This window comes from Vombatus ursinus, unplaced genomic scaffold (assembly GCF_900497805.2).
Source record: "Vombatus ursinus unplaced genomic scaffold, bare-nosed wombat genome assembly UNPS02014942.1, whole genome shotgun sequence".
NCBI lineage: Eukaryota > Metazoa > Chordata > Mammalia > Diprotodontia > Vombatidae > Vombatus > Vombatus ursinus.
Genome location: NW_020954720.1, coordinates 4,932,196 through 4,938,195, shown reverse-complemented (window position 1 = coordinate 4,938,195; position 6,000 = coordinate 4,932,196). Strand labels below are relative to the sequence as shown.

General features: G+C 38.8%; 1 pseudogene; it reads left to right on the top strand.

The window, feature by feature from the left end:
• The first annotated feature begins 2,769 nt into the window (after positions 1 to 2,769).
• LOC114029866 lies at positions 2,770 to 3,634 on the top strand (annotated as a pseudogene).
• The last annotated feature ends 2,366 nt before the right edge of the window (positions 3,635 to 6,000 follow it).

The window sequence follows — 6,000 nt, the reverse complement described above, 5'->3', positions numbered from 1 at the left end:
TGTTTGACATCATGGATAGATTTTTTTTTTACCCTTGAGCACTAGTTGGATGGAATGCACATATCTAGTTCATGGACAATCTTTTTCATGTTCATGATTGGTCTTTCACCCTAAGCAGACTCAGGTATAGGGACCTGTTATTTAGGGGAATCGAGTTCTTAATTACTATAAGTGAACTGTTCTACAGACCTCCCCTTTCCCTCTGGGAGTTCACTGTGGTTTCACCCATGGCTTTGCCATATCCTCAGCTCTATGCCACAGCATCTGAACTGCTTCAGTACCTTCCTTCATCCCCAGTCTGAGCAGCTTCAGTGCCTGGAGCAGATAGACCTTGGCTTTGGGGCTGCAGCTGTGTTGGTGTTAGTGTTACTGCTGCTGCTACAGCCAATGCCCCTGCTACTTCTCCTGTCACCACCTTCCAGATCCAGAACCCAGCCTGCCCATGGGGGAGTCAGATTTGTATAATTTGAATTTATGGAAAGAGAGAACTGTCTATATCTATGATTTGCCTTAATTATGGGCCCCATCATTAAGCTAAAAATGATATTGTTCAATCATTTCAGTTGTGTCCAACTCTTTGTGATCCCATTTGGGATTTTCTTGGCAAAGATACTAGAGTAATTTGCTATTTCCTTCTCTAGCTCATTTTATAAATGAGGAACTAAGGCAAACACAGTTAAATGACTTGCCCAGGGTCATACAGCTAGTAAGTGTCTGAAGCCAAATCTGAGCTCAGATTTTCCTGACTCCAGGCCCAGCACTCTCTCCATTGTACCACTTAGCTATCCCATGAATGATACAAATACATCCTTTATAAATCATAATACAACAAACCATAACCATCACCTCCCACTACATTGACTAATGGCAATGGGAGATGATAGTTATTGTAGGATGGACAGTCTGCTCAGTGTGGATACTAACAAACATCCTGAAAATTACCATGACAAAGCTACTATTAGACTAAATTGCAGATGGGGAGGAGGCAAAGCATTTTGGAGAAGTTAGAAAAAAAAACAATTGTACCTTTGACACACAAATTTTCAAAACTAATTTTTTGTAACTATCTTGTAAAATTGTGAAGTTATGATTTAAATAAAACAATTCAGTTTGTAAGCAAAAAGGAATATAATAAACATATTTAATAAAAATGTTGTTTCTACTTAGAAAAAAAGTCTTCCAAAATTCAGTTTCAGCATACAATAAGAAATAATAATAACAAGAACATTCTGATTTGATCAGATTTGTCTTACCTAATCTCACTTCTGGTAGGATTTCATGTCTAAGTAGTACCTTGCATTGTGATATTCACAGCAATCAAAATACAGTACTCTGATGAGAAGAAAGGTCGCCTAACATAAATGCTCATATTCCTTTGCTCTTGTCATGAGGACAACATCAAAAGCATGCAAAAATGGCTTCATTAAATACAAGTTGTACCAAGGCAAAGTTTGAAGGCTGGGTTCCCTGCCTGCTCCCCCAAACATTAGCTTATTTCTAGGATTTAAATGACATTTCAGTCAGTGAGTTAAGTTAATCCTACATCTAGTGCATAATCTTTTGTTATAAAGACTGTTTAGGAGACAGAGCCAAGATGGTGAAACCTGAAGCTTGGGACAGTTCCTCTTCTACCTCAGGAGCAGAGGCCAACTCTAACTGAAAGTTAAAAGTCAAGAAATAGGCTGGAAAATGAGCAAACAATAAAAAAAAGAACTTGAACATAAAAAGTTACTATGGTGACAGAGAAGCTCAAGACATAAACTCAGAAGAAGACAATGAAGCCAAAACAGCTACAAACAAAGCCTCAAAGGAAAATGTGAATTAGACACAAAAATTCCTGGAAGCATTCAAAAAAGATTTACAAAATCAAATAAGAGAAGTAGAGGAAAAAATGAGAAAGGAAATGAGAATGATGCAAGAAAATTATGAAAAGAGAGCCAACAGCTTGGTAAAAGAGGCACAAAAAATAATGAAAAAAAAAAAACTCCTTACAAAACAGAATTGCCAAATGGAAAAGGATGTACAAAAACTCACTGAAGAAAAGAACTACTTAAAAATAGAATTGATCAAATGGAAAAAGTACAAAAGCTTATTGAAGAAAATAACTCCTTAAAAATTAAAATGAGGCAAGTGGAAGTTAATGACTTCATGAGACATCAAGAAATAATCAAAGTCAAAAGAATGAAAAAAAGTAGAAGAAAATGTGAAATATTTCATTATAAAAACAACTTAACTGGAAAACAGATCACAGGGAGATAATTTAAGAATTATTGGACTCCCTGAAAGCCATAATCAAAGGAGCCTAAATAACACATTTCAAGAAATTTTCAAGGAAAACTGCCCTGATATCCCAGAATCAGAGGACAGAATAGAAATTGAAAGAGCCCACCTATCACCACCTGAAAGAGATCCCAAAATGAAAACTCCCAGGATTATAGCCAAATTCCAGAAATCCCAGATCAAGGAGAAAATATTGCAAGCACCAGAAGGAAATGATTCAAACATTTTGGACCCTTAGGATAACACAAGATTTAGCAGCTTCCACATAAAAAGATCAGAGGGATTAGAATATGATATTTTTTGGGGGGGGGGGGAATGGGAAAGGAGCTAGGATTACAATTAGGAATGACCTATGCAGGAATGACTGGGCCAAGCAGAGCACATCCAGGTGACTTAGGGAGGAGGAGTTGTGAGTGAGAGAGACCTGCTAATCCCAAAGATGGCCTAACATGAGGAAGCCCTGCCAGGTGGGTGGGTGCTGTGATATCAGAGATGGAAACAGATTCCACTATACCAGTCTGGCAGAACAAACCACATGGGACTGCTTGAAGAGTAGTGAGAAGGATTGGGACTAACCTGCCCTTAAAGCCATATCCTCAGGCATACTTTCAGTCATTGCCCAATATCTCTGACCTATATATGAATGATGTACCCCCGTCTCTACTTTGGCTGATATTGCTTGGGTAGCAGCAGATGAAGACGAAACCTATGGTCAAATCAGGAGAAATACCTAACCCTTATGGCATAGATGGAAGCCCAGCCCATTGTGCATCATGCAGCACAAGACCCCAGTGTTCAACCTTCAAGGGCCAGAAGAGAAGCTCCTGGCCTTGAAAAAGCCTGGTTTATCAACCCTGAGCCAAATCACCAAACTACAAGATGAGCTAAGTTACCTACACAGACAAATTGCCAAGATTTTGGCAGTAGATGCAGCTTTTGCTTCACGTACACCAGATTTTTTATCTTCAGGAAGTTCAAATGTCTCTTATTTTTACCTTATTTTGGAGCCTCATTCCACTCTACAATTTCCTTTGTTGTTAATGACATCAGAGAGGAGGCTGAGTTAGAAGGCCCTAAACTTCCATCAGTTCCTCCACTTTGTTCTACTAGCTCTGAATGTTGCAAACTAACTCCAAAGCTGCCTGCCACTTTGCTGAATATGAGGGCTGTATGTGTCTCTGCAAGGCTAGCAGCTTTGCAAAACATGATGGGCATCCTGAACGACATTTAGATGAACCAGAGCCAAGACTAGAATCAGAGTTTGGTGAGGTAAGAAGACCCTGCTGTTCTCATGTCAGAGGTGTTGAGAAAGTTTGCTCTGAAGGAAGAAAATATCAGCAGGAAAGGAAACTGACAACCCTTTCTATAGAGCTGTATACATGGCCTTTTCTCTATAAGCTGTCTCATAGCAGATATTTCTTTGCCTTGCAGTTCGAAATGTCCTTCTGCAATAGAAAACACTGACAGGCTAGAAATAGGGAGAAGAGAGAAAAGCTGAATTACTTCTCTACATTCAAACCTTAATAAAACTTTTAAGAAAAATTTTCTAAGCATAATTTTTAGTTGAGGATTTTCAGGTAACCAGTCATGCTGCCTTGGTTGTTTTACATTGAAGAACAAGATTGGAGTTTTGTCCCAGACTGATGACTAGTTTCACTGTTCTATCTACCCAGCCTCTGGTCTTTCTGAATACATGCAATATGTCCATCACACTCAGTTCCTTCTTTTCAGGGGATCAGGGAATTGGGGAACCCTGAGGTCTTCACAGTGCCAGTCATAAACTAACACTTGCCTCCTGCCTTCATGCACCAACATCCTTTGATGCACTAAAATTAAACTTCACACTGGAGTAATATGGAAAACTTCATATCGGTTGTAAAAGACTGAACTGAAATGCCAAATGTTACCAGATTCCCATCCCTTGCACATACTCTGCACAGGTATATAGAAACAAATAGAGAAACCAAAGGGAGAGCCTCTGTCTAGGGGATAGAGCAGACATGTGACTCCTACAAGCAAGATGTATACCCTGACAACATGGGGAAGTTTGGAGCCATATTTCAAATGAGATGGAAATAGGATCACTCAAAAGATTGTTTCATAGACAGCTCATGAATGGCATCAGTAACCAGGGTCAGGGCTCTGAACTTTCTTGCAGTTCTAACAAGTTAGCAATATGTCATAATGCACCAGTATTTAATTTTATTCCTGTGTTTTATATAGATATGGATAGGTGAACCATTCCTATTCAGTCATGATTGAAATGGAATGGAATGGGGAAACACTTCCTAAACCTTTGCTATATTTCCTCCCAATATTGACCTTAGTGACTGAAGGGGATGTGGGATGATAATGGGCCTAATTTGAGTAGGCTGCTATGAGGACATAATAACTTCCTCAGAAAGGATTAATTCACAAAAGCAAAAATCTTATACAGCCTTGGACTCAGGAGAACCAGAGTTCAAATCCGGATTCAGCACTTTACCCTGGGCAAGTTACTTAACCCCGATTGCCTCAGCAAAAAAAAAAAAAAAAAATCTTATTAATAAGGTAGAAGGAATGACTCAAGTTTAGATAGCCATAGCTGAGGAAAGCTGACAAGTACATTTATAGTTGCATGAAATAAACATGTAGTGTGTATGTGTGTGTGTGTCCATCCATGTAGGTTTGATGCATCCACATCAGTCTTTCCAGATGTAGCTCATGAGATGGCATGAATACATATCTCTAAAGTCTCTTCTGCCCATCTTTCCCCAAGGGAGACTGATTCCTTCCAGAAAGGGAGCCTCAGGTTGGGATCATGAGGTTGGTCACTTATTCTTATCAGATAAGGGATACAAGGTTAGAATTATATCTATCCATTCCCTAAATATTTTTAATCTAGGAGAAATAATTTTTATTCCTGAATGTGGAAGGATTACCCCAACCTATGTATTCAAATGCTTAACTCCTTTCTTGACAAATGCCAGTTATGCAAGGAACATAGTGAAGAGCAAATAAACCCATTCATCCAAGCCAATAGCAAATAGAAATCAAAGAAGTTTTACAAATTAGACTATATCAGACAATAAACATATTGAATGAGACCTCCCAGTAGAAGCAAGACATTTCAAGTCACCATAAAAGAAAGAAAAATCCTCCCAGATCTCACTCAAGGGGGAATTCTCTGAAATCTCTAGCATATTAAGCTAGGATAGTACATGATTGAGGCACTGGCTCCTTCACATATTGACTTCTTCTCAGAGTTTTTTTTTCTCTTCAGGGATCTCTCCCTGAAGAGAATCTAGAACCAAACATCTCCTCTCTTGAAGCTAGAAGCCATAAGAACAAGGATCTCTGCTCACCTAAACTCTTACCAATTACAGGAATGGACCATTGAATAATCACTATCAATGAGGAGAGTCTTATGCAAATGGTCTTGAAAACCAGATTGTACATACAATATAGGCCAAAGGAAGCAGGCATGGGTAAAGTAGCAGAGAATATTTATTCTTGATCAACTTGGGAAACCAGGACCTCACTTGCATATGAAAACATATTAAGCTAGTAAAGCACTATTTGCTTCACTACCCTTTCATATCTTAGCTACATTTATTGGCACTAACCTGATAGAACTTTTTTCCTTTCAAAGACAAATGCAGATTTACACTCAGTCTGCTTTCAGCAATTCCCTTTGCCCTTGTTAAATCAGGACCACAAACAGCTCCAGATCGCTGTCAA